This window comes from Nipponia nippon, unplaced genomic scaffold, assembly GCF_047370975.1.
Source record: "Nipponia nippon isolate SJK-2023a ecotype South Korea unplaced genomic scaffold, ASM4737097v1 scaffold_13, whole genome shotgun sequence".
Taxonomy (NCBI): domain Eukaryota; kingdom Metazoa; phylum Chordata; class Aves; order Pelecaniformes; family Threskiornithidae; genus Nipponia; species Nipponia nippon.
Window position 1 is genome coordinate 6,391,356 of NW_028262324.1, and position 17,079 is coordinate 6,408,434.

Consider the following 17,079-nt stretch of genomic DNA (forward strand, 5'->3'; position numbering starts at 1 on the left):
GTAGGACCTTATAGGATGCTTACAAAGTGCAACTATTTTGCTTCTAGCTCCTTAAATCTATGGTAGATTATCAGGCGAAGGCCAAACTGAATAATTTTAGATGTTACTTGTCCCTCAGTGAATCCTGTAGGTAATTAGTACATGAAAGACAGAGTCTGAATTTCACTGACGCTTTTCAGGTTCCCAGAACATCTGCCTTGAACAAAAATCACAGGTGTCCCTTGACCTTTCTAGAAAATCAGAAACAGAAATGCACATGCAGTCCATACCTAGAAAACAGCGTATTTAGAAAGCTGCAATGTAGATGGATGTGTCTAGTTAAAACATCAGTCTTCCTATAAGACTAATTGGCTTGATGCCAGTTCTTGAAGAATGAAGCTGTTCCAACATGTAATCAAGTAACTCCTGAGGGCCCCCAACTGCTGGCTTAATATAGCCATACCTGCCACAGCGACGAGATGGCTTTCATTCTCAGCCAAGCAGAACAATCTCCCTTTGGAGAACAGCAGCTTTGGAGTATAAATGTATTCAGAGCTTTCTCCAGCCTTGGGGGAAGGGAATCCTCACACTATAAACAAATGGAGATTCTTATATCAATTGTTTGTGCCTTAATTATTGCAAAGAATAATTAACTAATCCCACAGGGACTTGGAATGGGTTGTAAAGCATGCAAGACTTCGTCTTTCACTCTGTGCTAGCAAGCTCAAGATTTGTGATGAAGAGAAAAGGCATTGTTCTCTGATCTCTTAGGGGGTTTAACCTAGATTTCATTAAGCCCATGATAACTGGGTGACACAGAGCACACCAGCTACTTCTGGAGCCTGTGCACGTCTATATTTCATTGCAGATGTCTGTCACATGCCTAGATCAAAATTAAAAGACACTGGTGCATAATCAAGGTTAGTTGACCCCAGCCTCTACTGGCCCTGGGCAACAATGCTGTGCAAGTAACGCACAGAGACCAACGGTACCTTGGTCCTTGGCCTTAGCTGCAACCCTCTATTTTTATTAATTATTATTATTATCTTCTGATGTTACAAAGACTATGGGAGGGTTCAGCTGGCAATGTTTTTCAGAGTTCCTGTGGCTGCCCTATTCAAAAAGCAATCTGCTAACTTCTAGCTTCTAACTTCCCACCTTTTGCTATTGGGACCAAAAATTTTTACCCACATGCACAAACAGCAAAAGAACAGGGTCTCCAGGGGTTACCCAGTCCAACTCTCTGCCCTGTGGCGAGCTCAGCTTTACTTACAACACTTGTGATAGATCTTTGTCCAACTTTTTGTAAGTATTTCCAAAACCAAAAACTCAGCAACCGCTCCAGATAATTTATTCAGTGTTTCCCTGCTCTTACAGTTAGAAAGTTCCTCCTTGTTGTTCGTTAAGCCCAGGATTTCTTGTCCTCTGGACAGTGTATTTTTTTCCCCATGTTCTCTGCAGACTTCTGTAAATTTTAGTTCTTGTTTTTTCCTCTTCAGCGGAATTCCTCCAGTTCTGTCAAGCTTCTGTTTGAGAATTAGGGACTCTGACCTCAAGGATACTAATTGTGATTGCTTTCTTCTGGCATCTCCCTGACTGCTCCAAGTTTTAAGTTGTTCTAAAGCATGGAAAGAGTACTTCAGTGGAAGCCTTCCTTGCTTCCTTTGTATGCCATGGTGGCTTCACTGCTTATCTGTCCACTCTGGTAACAGCTGCCTTCTCTGTCACCCCAGATTGTTGGTGCTGTAATCACTGCAGCTATGTCCCCCTATTTCTGATTCTGGTTATTGCTATTTAAGTTGTAGCAATAACTTGCACTTTACTGAAAAGCATTCTGTTTTTCTAATTTGTCATGTACAAGTCCCTACTATCCTTGTGTCTTCCACAAATTTTCCTATTTTGCATTCCAAGACATTAACAGAAATATTGAATGCAACTAGACCTAGAACAGGCCTTCAGGGTATCCACTCAATATATTCTTCCAATTTGACAATGATTTCTTCTTAAATACTCTGTTGCATAGTTTTTCAGCGTCTTGCATCCACTGCTGACTTGCTTCAAGACCAAATTTCTTAGCTTGCCTATATGAATGTCTTGTGAGTCAGAGTCAAAAGACTTGCTTAAAACAAGCCATGACAACTGTTGTTTCTCCTCTATCCCTGAGCCTGTTATCCTGTCATGGAAAGAACTGAGCTTGGTTTGACATCATCTGTTCCCAGTAACTGCATGTTTGTGCTTACTCATTTTCTTGTTATCTTCTGTGGGTTTACAAATGGTTTCGTTCTTTTGTTTCAGTATCCTTCCAGAAGCTGAAATTTATTTGCCAGACAGTAATTTCCCAGTTCATCTCCTGCTTTCCGGTGGGTGCTGTGCTGGTCTTCTGCCAGAACTCTGGCCCTTCACTGTCCCTTAGGAGTTCTCAAAACAACTGCTAATGAGATTGCTCTAGCTTGTTTCCAAAGTACCTGAGGGTAAATGGTATCAAAGCCAGCTGAGTGGAAAAGCCTGTATCTCTCAGCACTTCCTAGCCAAAACTTGTCCTCTGTTGTCACTCGTGATAGCTGTGTTGGCTCCTGGGCCAGCCGCCTAATTGCAGTGAGCAAAGCAGGCTGAGGTGGGTATCACTGTCCTGGCTGTTTGCCTATGTGTGCCTGCGACACAGAGGTTTATTATTATTTCCCTTAAGATTATGCCTACAAACACCAGGATGCCCTTATTTTAGGGATTTTGAATACATAAAGAGACAATAGCTGCTCTAAAGACTGTACGTCTACAAAGAGAAGTAGAAGAAAAATAACGTCGCGTACATGCAGGAGTGGGAAAGTGCGTGGACAGGGAGAAATGGGGAAGCTGGCTATAGTCCTTGGTTTATCTGATTTTAATTTTTATAAAAGGGGAATTCTTACTACCTAAAGTTGCTCAGATGAGTTGAATTCCTGACTGTTACTTTTGACAGAAAGAAATAAGTATAGTTTGTCAGCTGAGACAAAGCTCCTACCTACAAGTCTGTGACAAAGATGCCCAATGTGTTTCTTACGATGTCTTTCAAAGTCACACATGGATATCATCCATGAAGCCATCCAGCATGCCTTTGCATAAGTTTGTGATTTCACTAATAGACCCAAAATCTGATGAGAATGAAACAGTTTGTGCAGAAAGTTGGGTTGTTTTTTTTTTTTTTTGGGGGGGGGAGTGGTTGTAAAATAAACCTGTTCTAGCTTGGAAATATCCATTTTTACCAACATAGCTGCTCCTAAGAGCAAATTTGTAGTACAGATTCACCCAAGTCTTTCTAAATCCAATGGGTAGTCTCTCATTAACTCCACCGGGTGCTGGGATAAGCCCCCAAAGGCTCAGGCTGCAATCTGAAGTGAGGTAAAAGCCCAGGTCTGTGAGCTTGCACACATTTGCCCATTCCTCTGAGTGCAGCTGCAGTAGTGTATTTAATGCTGCATGTCAGAATGTACTTCCAAACTACCTTGAAGTTTAGTAAAAATCCATTAAGCACTAAGTTTCCTCCTTTCTTAAAAGTGAAATCAGTTTAGCCTAGATACGTACTGAAAAGTGAATGCTCTCTTAATGTATGCATGGGCACCCATACTCGGTGTGTGAGAAGTAGCTCCAAATTTCTGTTGCTCTGGCTTGTAAGGCTATGCAGAACTGTAAGGGGAAATATGTGCTCTGAACCTGGGCCAAAGCTGACTTAAAAACTTTAAAACTCTGTGTTGCTCTGCAATAAAACAGTAGATGATTGGGACATTAGTCATAAGTAGAAGGGGCCACTCATTTCAGCATATCACAAGATGGACAGAGCCAAACTATGCACATGGCAGAAACATCTCCACAGTTTCTGTCTCTGGTTTTTAGAGGATTAGGGCATTTGAAAAATAAAAGAATGGCAAACAGGGTTGAGATTTGGGAAAAAAAATCTTTTTAGTGTAGGAGACAATAAGATGCCTAACTGGTTCACCAAGCCATTCCCTTGTTTTCAGTACCTGTGTTTCCCACGGAGGTGCCATCCTCTAGAGCCTTCCTCAGGCAGCTGGGTTCATGAAAGAAAAAGTGTAGCCAGAAAAATCCTCATGGTGGGGCTGTTCAGTGAATTTGCAAAGCTGTGTGGGTAAGGGCAAAACCTCACCTAGGTTTCTGAGATGCAAAGGAAATCCAAATGATAACAACACTGAAAAAGCTGGCGACAAGAGATTTTGGACATCTGTCCACCTTCCGTCTAAGTTCCCTATGCAACCATGTGTTTCAGATACTCATGGGCCAGTCTGACTCTTGTGGTTCCAGCTTGTCTCTGAATCATTAAGATCTTTTTGGGTTGTGAACCTCCAAACAGCTCTTCAAAGCCATGAGGACCGAGAGCTCAATACTGAAGGTACCAAGTGGCCAGTGATCTTTGCTGTTATGGCTGATTGAGTTTGGCACGAGTGTGGAATCACACACATAAAAGGGACTGAATCAAACTTTAATCAACATTTTTATTCTGTTCTCCAACTTATGCTCATTGTTTCGTATCTGTGAGCATGCTGAAGCCTGGAGTGATTGAGGGGGCTTGCTGTCATCGCAACTCAGTCTGCTCTTCATGCTGAGCACTTTATTTTTCTCTGCCTGGAAAATTTCAAATAAAATGTCAGTCTGTGCATCTCATTAATCTGTTAACAACTAAGTTAAAGGTCTAAGTGCTTTAAAAATATAACACAGATTTTAAGTTCAAGGATACAGTTGAGGTTAGAATCCTTTCCTCCCATCCATCCATCCATCCATCCATCCATCCATCCATCCATCCTATCTGCCAGACATCTCACTATAGTGCAGTTTGAATCCAAATAAGCCTAACGGAGAAAGGCAATTAGGTAACATTGGTTAGCTCCAAAGCAGAAAGGAAGGTAGTTGAAGCAAAATCAATACTTTTGAAAGACAAAAGAGTTATAAAGCCTTTTTCCTTGGAGACATCTGTCCATGTGTCACAAGAAACCACCACCACCTTTGATGTTCATTTGGCACCACTGCTGACAACTGCGGCTAAGTCTTCAGCCTATGTAAGCCTAAGAGGCTGAACTTCACCTTCTCCTCAAGGAGAGGGTTGTTGGGTCAAATGATTGAGAAGCTGATGTGGCTTTGAAAAGCCATACTCAGCCTGTGTTGTGAATGGGCACTTGGTCTCTTGGGAGGCTGTATTAGCTTGGACAGATGCCTACTCCACACACTGTGTGTCATTTCAGCTCCTTAAGCACTCAAAAGGCCCATGTATTTTCTTTTTTATAATCCCGTGTTTATAGATTCATGTGTGTGTGTTTGTGTACGCTCCGTATTATTATTTACAGCTAACTCTGTATCCCTTGCTATTTCCTTCTCCCTCTTTTGTTACATTATATGCCATATTTTCATGCCATATGCCACTTAAGCTGCACCTTTATGTGTACAAAATGTGTACCTAATTTGCATGCACAGTTACTACCATTGTAGACACAGGCATAGAGTGAGTAGGCATATTTGCATGCAATTATCTGATTTGCTTGCCCAACTGTGGTGATTTGCATATGCAGATTGTGTGCACAGTTGTACATTTACATTTTTTAAAAACTGGCCTCAATGGTTTATTAAAATAGCTTTAAGCTTCCTCTTATAAAATATTGAAGATCGTAGAACCCGTCTGGCTTTTCAGTATTATATCCCCTCAGTAGATGATCTCCACATTTTTATATTCTCTCTCTCCCCCTCTCTCGCCCAGTACTCAAGAGAGATTTAGTCTGCAGATTTATCCATCCATTATTTCAAGGTATATTTGATCTTCTCCATATGCCTCTGTTAATCTACCTTAGCTGTAAGTAGAGAAAAAAAAATACCCTTGCTTAACTTTCAGAGGATATTCCACCTATCTGAGCCTGTGTTTTCCATTTAAACTCATTTTTTTTTTTCCCAATGAATTAATTCTGACGGAACTGAAAAGATTCTTTTCCTAATAGAGAATTCGTCAGTTGCTATGGGTAAATCCAAGACTCTAATGTGTGCTCTGGCACTACTTTAGCACGAAAGGACCAAATGTGTCTTTGAAAGCATCTAAAAGTTTTTCTGAGAACAGACCGACTAAGAGGAAAGTTGCCAATTTGGTTTCTGTGCCGTAAGTTCTTTCAGACGTGAAATTTGCTTTACCATAATTTCTCAATCATACTTCCAACACCCCTGGGACTTAACTTCTCCCACCCGTATGACTAGTAAATTCTTGATAACTTCACTAACTGGATCATATCTCTAGCTTGGAGTAAATGGTCCCTTCGTGCTTGGTGCTGTATGTACCTCTAATATCTGTGAACCACATACTGATAAAGAATTCAGCTGAGCAATCTGCAGTTTTATCAGGCCACATTGAAACCTCAGATATTGCTTGTGTTCTAGCCGATTCTTCTATAATAAACATGAGAGAAACAAGGAAAAGTTGCCATCTCAAAATACACCAAGAAAGCAGGACAGTTTTTTTTCATAATGTTTAGAGGGGAAGGGAATAGAATAAAAATTCAACTGCAGGGGTGCTTTATGACCGATTGTAATAGCCCCACCTAAAATTCAGTGTGCAAAAGCCTGTGCATTTTACAATTATGGTTCAACCTTAACTTATATAAAAACATGAAGCGATCATCTACGTTACCTGGAGTTCCCAGAAACAAGCTTGTATTTGTCTCACAATGTCAAGGCTGGTCTCTGCTTCTTAAAAATCTTCTGAGAAAAAATTCTCCCGTGTATGGCCACAGTGAAAGGGGCAAAAAAATATTCATACCCTCTCTCTAAATATTGCACAGTTCCGCTGATGCTCAATTATGTCTTCTGGAAAAAGCTTTTCTGCAAAGGTTGCCCAGCAGGGAAGGGAACAGAAAACACAGCATAGTAACTGGCTGGAGCAAGCAAGGTCTTTGAGGTTACATGTCCCACGGGAGCCACCGAAATTCACATTAAACTACGATTCTTTCTCCGTTCCCCTTCTCCTCCCTGTCACGTCCGCCCAGAAGGTGCAGATGCTTAGGTAGAACTATGAGCCCACGACTGCCACCTGATCTTGTCCCCATTCTGATACTCGGTCAGCCTCTGGCATCCTTTCTTCTGGTTGCCACTGGTCCCCTGCTTCAGATTATAGACTCTGAGCTGAGGTGGGATACTGTGAAAGCATTTTACCACTTCCAAATTGAATTAAACTTGCAAGGAATTTATGGGAATAAAAATTGAAAACCAAAGGGAAAGCAATATTTTATTCCTACCATAACTAGCTGTCCCCTTTCTCTCTTTTTCCCAAGGTGTCTGACACATGGTGAATCACAGTTATCAGTGCTAATACTGAGACCTGAAAGCTCAGTAGAGCCAGAGGAGAGAGAAAGAAAAGCTTGGAAATCGCAACCACCTCACTGCAGTTGGGATGAGATGGTTGCAAGCAGGCTCCACAGAGGGCATGGCCTGGAGAGTGTAACCTCACCTGCCCACGGGTGGGCTGGGTGGGATGCTCTAGATTATAACTCAGATTGTCCAGCCTTGTGCATTTAGTCCTGTTCTACTCTATTTTAAGCCATGTGAAATCCCTCCTCTGGCATGGTTTTGAGTCTCATACAGTTCATAAAACACTGTCAGAAAATTCAGAAATGCACCGGTGCATTTGTCTAAAATTCCCTTAGGGTTTAGAAAACACACCTACAGAGTTTTACATCTCTATACTTACATGCTAGCAAGTCTAGGTTGTTATTAAAGCCTCATACAAAAATGTAAATACTGCTTACAAGGGACTAAAATAGCCTTCAAGTAAGAGGATGAACCATCTCTAATTTTGTGCACTCAGGTCATTCTGCAAATGTTCAGGAAATGCTTGAACAATGTTATTTCCTTGCTCAAGCATCTAGCAAAAGGCTTCTTTGGCTTAAACTGGATCTTCCAGAATATCTTAAAGAGAGAACTCTAATGCTAGTAATTGTAGTGCTCTGCTGAGAGAGTAAAGTTTTATTGCAGAAAACTGTGCAGTGTTCCGAAGGTCCTAGGGGTGAGCAGCTTCCACTCAACAGTTAAAGTTGATTGAGCTTCCATAGGAAGGAATCCGGCCTTCTGACACTGCAGAGAAATTATCTTTTCCTTTAACAAACTCTCTGGGCTGCGTGACAATGTGTGGGGATTGCATTCGTGAGCCCAACTCCGTCCAGGAGCCCCAGACATGCAAACTCACAAATAACTTTTGGTGCATTGCCCTGCCTTGGGAGCAACTTTCAACCAATACCACGCTGGTTAGATACTAAGCAGAAGCAGTGTGGCGTGATTAACCTGGTGCCAGGATGTGCTTTTCTGTACTTAGGGGAACTCGCAAAAAGCTTGTTGGGCCTTGGAGATGAGGTTTCACATGAGGAAAGTGGCTTCCTTTGGAGGATGTTGCAGATCTGCCTTGTCCTTATCTCACTACATGGGAGCAGCCTCTCAGGCCCCACTGTGTGCATCTACTGAACAGAGCTATTCCAGCAGAGGGTTTGGAAAAATTTCCTTGGTTTCAGTTTCTTCCTCCTTTTTGATTCGCTTTAAAAGCACATACCTGCCCCAACCTAAAATGCTAACATAGCCATAGCCAGCGTTATTCCTTGCTATTGTTTCCCCTCTGCAGGCTTTTACAGGTTCCTCCTTACCAGGGAATTTGCCATCTGCTGTGCAGACAGCTGTTCAGTTAAAGAATGGAGAACAGCAGCTGGTTCTGCCTAAGTAGCATTTTTTTTCTTGCAGAGTATCTCGACGCTGATACTCTGTAGGTGCTACTTATCAGAGGGCGTGAGGAGAGGACCCCTTGAAGACCATGTGAGCAGGACCTACATTTTTTCCTGAAGTGACAAACTCAGTTTCCTTGCTTCCAGGTTCAGGTTGGAAGCAGTAACGTTGCTCTGTAGCCACGCATTCTCCTCTACCCCACCAGACAGACTGCACCGAGTGTGAGTTACTTTGCCTTTACTGCGTCACATAGTTTTAAAGTTCATTAAAATAAAATTTGAGGGCTTTTTAATGCCCAAAATACAGTTTTTAAAAGCCAGTCAGAAATTACCTGGAAATATCCCCCTTTGTGCAGGAAATTGTATATAATTATAGCATATTACTGCCAGTCCATGCCTGCCACTACGTGTTACTCGGTCCCAGTTTATTTTTGGGTTAGAAGGCAGGGTTTTTTTTACTGAAACTCTGATTCTGAAACATCCAGGACCCCCAAATCTCTGCAGGCTACAAGTACAGCAGAATTTTGATCATATTTTACTTATAGGCCTCTTTCCCAGTGCTCTGCACTTTGAACAATCATCTTTAAGCAAGTGTCTGCAATTCCCATGGATTTATTCTTAGGAAATGTACCAAGAATCCCCTGGCATTGGAATTAATCATAGTGAATAGAAAAAACCATTTAAATCCGGCTCCAGCAGGGAACCTACTTTGGGATAAACTATGAATTCTAGTTTACCCAGCATCCTGCCTTGCAATCCCTGCTCCATCCCTAAAAATGAAACAGGGAAAAAAAAAACAAAAAAAAAAACCCAAACCAAACCTATGTGGAAAGCTTCAATCAGAAAAACATTTTCTAATCATCAAAGGAGGTTTTAGCCCAGTGTCATATGTAAAGAAATGTATAAATTTATAGTATTGTGTGTAAAGTTGAGGTTGAACACTTCCAACTGCAGTGAGAGTGCACTCATGATCCTAGCATGATCTGCTAATGAAATAATAACGCACACAAGCAGAAAGCAGTTTTGCAGTTTTTGAAACTAATAAGCTCAAGATTTTAAATGTGGTCTTTATTCCTTTGAAAAGATAAAGCGATTCTTTACTCATTATAGCAACAGCAATAGTATCCCAGGTATGAGATGTTAAAAAAAATTTCTTAAAAGAAATACTGAGCAAATTGATCTTTTATCTAAGTGGAAGGAGGGAGTGAGAATACACTGACCTAAATAATGGAAGATTTTTGAACCATGAGGGAATGGGTAAAAACCAATTCAGGTAAACTCCTCACATGTTCAAAGACTGAGAGTGCAAAACCTATAATTATAAGAATGAAGAATGAATTTAAAACACCTGGAATGAGTGATTAAGAGGGGCTATTTGAATTCTGAAAGTGCCACTTCCTGACAGCAGGAGGCCTCAAATTCATATTCCCCAAGGAAAATAAGAATTATTATAGGACACAGGCATGAACTGGTACAAACAGGTATATATTTGTCATGAATATTTAAAACCTTGAAATTAGAATGAAGTGACTAAAAGCTTCTGACCACAAGAATACAAGAAATGCTTTTCAGTAGGAACAGTGAGGGTTAGAGCTCTACCTTGACAAGGTGGCAAATGGGATTTTCTGGTATAGTTGTCTATTGTGGGCCAGTGCTGGTTAATATCTTCATCAATAACCTGGATGATGGGGATGGCACGCACCCTCATGAAGCGTTCACCGTGAGAGTGGTGCAGCACAAGAACAGGCTTCCCAGATTTCACTTTCCAGTGAAATCTCCGTCTTTTGGGATTGTCAAAACTCAGCTGAATGCGGCCCTGAGCTAGCCTTGAACCTCACTGGAGCAAATGACCTCTAAAGATTCCCTCCAACCTAAGTTATTTTGTGATTTTATTACTCTATTTATTCAAACATTAGAAAGGGAAGCACTAGGATAGCTGGTTTGAAAGTTTCTTTCTAAGGGTATCCTCCAAAATGTCATCTGAGTGCCTGAAATATGCACGTTCCCAGAATCAGGGGTGCCATGCGGGGAACATGGAAGCAAGGTGATATGGATGGGATATTTGGTAGCTGTTATTAACAAATGGGACTGGTAACAGATGTACTGACTGAGAGGAATTTTGAGGGAACTACTGTTTCAGAAGAATTAAAGAATGGTGACAGACGAGGAGCTCAGAAGGTGAGAGTGCTTACTTGGCAAAGGAACAAAAATTGGGGTATAGTGGCAAAGAGACAACATTTAGCTGGTTTGTTGTTTCCAGAAAAATGGTTGAATCTGAAGCAGAAATCTCCCCAACATAACAGCATCTTTAGTGTGTTACTGCATTTTTCTGTGCTTTTCCAAATGAACTTTCATTTACATGTCCAGATATACTGCAATGAGCTAGCCTGTCATTTCAAATGCAACAGGGGTTGACACGTAACAGATGCGTGTGTGTGTGCGCGCGTGCGCACGCGTGCATTTGGTGACCGTGATTTGCATGCAAACAATATCGTTATCAAGTTGATAGCTGACTGTTTGACCACACATGGACATTATACACATAATGGCACCTCTAAACTGTCTTAAAATCTTGCCTCAAAATCTCTTTTAAAATGACAAGTTAGCTGGGTGGTGAGAGCTTTTCTGAGGTTGGAACACATGTATGTAAATTCCGAGGGGAAAGCTGCATTAGAAATTTAACAAGTCACTAAGGACTAAGTAAGAAAGAAAAAAAAAAAAAAGCAAGATTTTGTGGTTCTGCCTTTGGCTAGATGTGCTGTTTTTCTGAGTCCTCATCCACATGTCCATGTCCTGCTTATGTCACCTTCCAGGAGAGGGTGACTCAGTGGCTTCTGGCTATTCTAGGTAGTCATTGCTGGGGAAGATGTGCTAAATCAGAAGCCCACTACATCACCCTCTCCTTGAAATAGAGACTTCCTATTCCAGACCAACATTTTAAAAAGCTTTTCTTTTCCCTTTCCTTTTGAAAATCCTTTATCTGTCTTCCACAGCTTGGGGGGTCAAATCTATCCTTGCTGTAACTCCACCAAGGCTAATTTGGCCCGTGTTTTCCCTGTCTCTCAGCCAAAGACCCAATTAAAAGAGGTCCTGACAAATCATGGAGCAAAGAGAGTTATTTCCTCACTAAATGCTCTCCCTGGGCTAAATCCTTTATGTGAATTGCAGTCTTTTGCCAGCCCATGGGAAGCTGGTGGCAAACACATCTGATGTGTCTGCTCAGTCAGAAGACCTTCTTATTTCAGCAGGAAATATCTGGACCTACTTCTCCTTGCTACTGCTCCTAAATATCCCCTTGTGGGTATCTCAGCAGCCATTACAGTCCTGAAAGCAGGCGTTTTTTCCTTTTTTATAATGGGAGAGTTCATTTATGCTGAGAATACAGTTTTTACCACACTGCCTGCAGGACAATACAATAAAAGATTTATCCTTAATAGCATTTCACTGAAGTTTCACCACAGGAGACAGGGTTTTTTGTTGTGCTTTTTTTTATTTTCCCCTTCAGTTGCTATGAAAGTTTCTGCTCTTAGCTTTTTTTTTACAGAGCATAATCCCTAGATGTCCTCTGCCACCTTCTCTCAACTGATTTTTTTCTCTTTCTTTCAATCCTTTCTCATCCCTGACTTCTCTCCTTTTTGTTTTGCTTTTCTTCTCCTATTACTTATTCACAGGAAATTAGAAAAGTAACTGGTTATGAGCACGGTAACTCTGAAGTTGGACAAGCCGTCTGTAGCAAAATTAGCATGAAATAGGAACTAGCCTTTGCTCACTTGCAACTTCATGTTTGCTTTTCTCTTTAACTCTCTGTTTGACACAGTCTGCTGATTTAAAGCTGCGACTTACATCTCCGTGACTGTTCTCCACTCTTCCCTCCAGGTCACTGCTGAGCCCAAAGCGCACATCCATCCTCATGCCTTTTTGAAGGAGGTCTGCCTGCTCTGGGATTTATCTCATCTTTTGTCCAGGTGAGGTGCAGACACGTAGCTGAACTTCCAGAGCTTGTCCCAAGAGAGACAGCACCCTGCAGAGGACAGATACATGCCTCTGAGTGGGATGGGATTCTCTTGCAAAGTGCCCATCTCTTCCCGTTAAGCATAGCAAGCTTATATGAGACACACAGTGCCAAGTGGCTAAATACAAGAAGAACACAGACCTGTCTGAGTGATATCACTGACAAATTGCCTGAATCTACTAGCAGACTCCAGTTCTGCATAGTCCTTTCTGAGTCCTCCAGAAGTGCCATGATGTCCAGTGTGTGCCTACTGTGTTGGCTGGAGGGAGACTTGAGATAATATCCCATCTCGCACCAGTCCTCCCTTGTCTGCCTCTTGTTTCTCTGCCGCTAAATAAGCAGAATGGTACCTACCTTCTTCCTAAATTGCTGCAGAACTCGGGGTTGCAAAGAGCTGCTTGAGCAGCATGTCTCATAATTAATTGTTATCCTAAGCTTCCTCAGGTGCCTGACTGCTTGAATATCTAAGAATTTATGGGCATTTGGTAACGTCTGAAAATGAAGAGAGTCTCTTTAATATGCTTATGATAAGTATTTGCACTATTTTAGAAAGCTATTTTCATTCCACTCAGACACTTGTTAAATAACTTTTTAGAACTTGAACATTTACTGCTCATTTTATATGTGAAATAAATCAATCAGATTTAACAAAGGAAAGAACCTGATTTGCTCACAGCCCTGTCTGAGCACAGAGGTGCCATTTTGCAATCTAATGAAGCTTTCAGTTAAAGAAATGAAAGGGGGGGGGGGGGAGACTTTGACGCCTAATAAAAATGATTCAGCATCCTCATAACTTTGACAAGTTGTGTGACTTATAAACCTTCCAGTGGAGCAGTATAACAATAGAGTATGAACTTACAAGTCTAGACCACAGAAGATACCTACCAACAATGACGCGTCCTCCCCAAATCCAAAAGAGCTTTGGGAAAGGAAGGGTCCCCAGGCAAAGCAATGAATGCAAGCAGAATAAAACACATGCCATGGGTTTGGACTCATGGCAAGAAAGGATGTCTGCATGCACTCAGCTTTCAGTAATCGTGCTTGTCCAAGTTATTAAGAAGATACTGAGACTGCAGACTTTTTAGGAAAGGGACTACCTTTCTGAGTTTGTATATGCCTTGCACAAAAATGGAAGACTACGCCATGAAATGGGGCTTCCTTGCTGTTAATAACACATTCTGTAATGAAAAACACATTTTGAAGTGATGCACTTGCTTCAGAGTCTGCCTAGCTCAAGGGGCACGGGTGTAATACAACCCCGACCTCCTCTGGTGGCAGAGCCCCGGTCGAGTAACGAATAGCAGCTCTTCAGCTCCATAAAATCACAGCGCAAGATCTGCATAGGTGGACTTTACCACAGGAATAGGGTATCTGGACTTGCTAGTGTAGCCTGTCTTGGCACTTGTGGTGGCTGCTGCATTTAAATTCAAGAGTGGCTGACAGTTAAGGTTAGCTGCCATTTGGGGCTGCTATGCTTTGGCCTCACATATGCTTAACGGACAGCGGATCTTCAGGGCTACCCAGCACTATGTGTAGCTCTAATATGGCTACAACCTCTTCTTATATATCACTCAGTTCCCTACTGTTTCTAAAACAATGCATTTTTTCCCTTTTATTTTCCTGGTGCTTCATAGTTAATCAGTACAGAGTTTAAACGGGGATTTTTATATATATAAAAAGAAGAGTTCCTTAACACCTTTATAAATCATCCATACTTCACAGTCTGAGGTTATTAGCAGATGGGTATCTGCCGAGGCCTGTCTGAAGAGACTATCTGTGACTTTGATGTATTTTTCCTATGCTGCTAACAAATGGGTCACAGCCCAGTTCTGTGATTATACAACATGTTTACAACTTCTGCCATACTGAAGATGCACGGAATATTGCTTGGCAGGAGCCAAGACATGCATCTTGCATGATATAAGAAGCTCTGCCTCTCTCCCTTCCATCCCTCTACATACACAAGGAATCCCACACAGACAAAACTTCCTTGCTGTCATATCTGAGAATGGTGGGGCTGTCTCACAGACAGAAAGTCTCTCAATCTTTAATATGCTTTCAAGCTCAGCAACAAAAAAGGATTAAAATTGTACTGCGTGAAGGCTTCTGTGTTATGAAGTATCATCATCCAAACACTTTAAGTAGTATTCTATAGCAAAGTCTACCATAAGTTCAATTTTTACTCAATCACTTGAAATGCACTTAGGAAAATTGCTTCTTTTGCTGTTTTCACAACAGCTCTGGAAGTCAGCCTCTGGTTTAATGATAACTGCTTTAATCACAGTTTGGCTTGTTTCATTTTGACAGCATTGATGTAACAAATTATTTATTTTCTGTATGTTAAATATACTATCATTGCAGCTACCAGAATTTTGTTACTGGTGCACTAAATGCAAACGACAAGGTTTGCATCTCATTAAGGTAATTTATGTGTGCATAATTTTCAGTAAACACAGTGAATGAAATCACATATCTTCTCTACCAAAAGTGTCATCTGAAACTATTTGTGCTTGTTTTAGTAGCAAAAGTTATTTTTCAAGCCCCACTATATATAGCAAAACATGTGTTTTCTCAAACAGGAGAGCCAGACTGTAAAGCGAACACAGCATCCTCAAGCAGGAATTGCATTAAAAAATATTGTTACACCATTAGGCTGAACAACCCCCCGCTCATTTGCCATGAATCGCTGCATTCCACGGCGAGCGCAGATTCTGCAGGGATGGAAGGAGGAAAGGATGTTTGTTCCTACACGGTGAGCAAGGGGATGGGGGAATTCTGTCACTAATTTGTTCTGATCCTGCTGCCTCATTAGGGCAGTCTGTAAAAGATGGGAAACGTGTACCATGTCAGTGAATGTGAACTTTCTGCATGGAGCTGTTAACACAGTAAATAGCTCAGGAGGAGGGAGGGAGACAGCTGGAGTACATTGTGTTTCATAAAGACTATACCGGGGCCTTGAATCTTCATTTAACCCATCACTGAGGTGACAAATATCCACCACTTTGCTGCTGTGTGATGCCGCTGCTGCTTGCCTGTTAATTTATCTGTTTTCAGGCTGTCTAGACATTGTTTGGGTCAAAAAGTGCTGTCTCTCCCCTGCCGTGGGATTTGCCTGCTCAGCTCTTGCTGCAAGCTTCTGTGCCAAACGGGCTTTACAGAAGAATGCTCCCTCTGTCTGGATGGCTTATTAAACAGGACTCCGAATATATGGAGAGGTTTTCAATCAGGCTAAGGCTTCCTACAGATAAAGTTTATTTTAACCTCTTCTCTCTAAAAATACACTGTCAGGGATAAATAATTCAAATACTTTGGGTTTTTTCCCCTAGTGATTAAAAGTCTGCCTAAAAGTGTCCTTGAAATGTTCTCTTATGAGGTTCAAGCAGGTTTTGGATGGTCCAACCCCAGACTAAACTAAATGCCAAGCTGGGGCCCACGCTGTGCCTTCCACTGGGGCACTACTCTGCCCAGTGCAATGGAGACACTGGCGCTTATCAGAAGCCCTTGCTGCTGCTGCCAAATAAATGTTAGAAAATATTTTTTAAATGGCACTTCAAGTTAAGTAAAACTACTAATGAATACCTTGGGCATATATTTCTTGGGAACGCTTGTGAAGATGTTGCCCTTTGGGGCACTCAACTGCAGGGATGTTTTTTATGTGAAAAAATCTTAAGCTGCCTTACCCAAATTGTTGCCATGAGATTCTCAGTTTGATTAAGTAGGAGATAACCAGAAGTTTCATAAAAGCCAAATTGCCATTCACTATAAAATAAAATTGTATTGCATTATATCTTCAATATCAGCATTGCTTTCCTAATGTATCTGCTGTCATCTTAGACTGTAGGAATAATGTCCTATCTGGGACTTAATGAAAAATCTCTTTTTTTTTTTCTTTTTTTGGACCAAAAAATGGGTTTTGGATTAACCGAAATATTTTGCAAGGACTGCAAGGACTATGGAAAACATTTGTTGATCTTTGAAGAAGTAAGTCTCCCAAACCAAGGCACGCTACATGCAATGCATGGTGGGAGATGTAGTTCCTATGGTTTGTGTTCCCATTTCATTGTATCAATCAGCCTGACTTTATCTCCCAAGATTTATAGCTTCCTCACGCCATATGTAACTCACCACTTCTTATTGCTTCAATACAGAGCATAGGAAAGGTAGCCCAGCTAAGGGAGCTATAGTGAAAGATAGCACAGGCGTCTGCGTTAGGGCCCACAGCATGATTCTTATGTGCACATGTTGCTGGGTGTTCAGCTGAAATACTTAGATTTTTTTCTTTTTTGCCACAAATTCACATTTATGCATAAACACTTCTGATACGTGAACAATCTGAGGAAAAGAAATCCACCCTCACTGGAA

The 17,079-nt window shown here is 41.4% G+C and overlaps 1 long non-coding RNA gene across 8 annotated transcripts in view; it reads left to right on the top strand.

Moving 5' to 3' along the window:
• Positions 1-17,079, top strand: part of LOC148056515 (uncharacterized) — a 201,353-nt gene that overhangs the window by 110,363 nt on the left and 73,911 nt on the right. For 7 of the 8 annotated variants that reach the window (XR_015703022.1, XR_015703017.1, XR_015703016.1 and 4 more), the window contains 2 exons: positions 12,582-12,670; positions 15,297-15,469. This is a non-coding gene — a long non-coding RNA (uncharacterized LOC148056515). Of the gene's footprint in view, positions 1-4,237; positions 4,361-12,581; positions 12,671-15,296; positions 15,470-17,079 lie in introns of all 8 variants that reach the window. The other variant, XR_015703015.1, reaches the window with a different exon arrangement.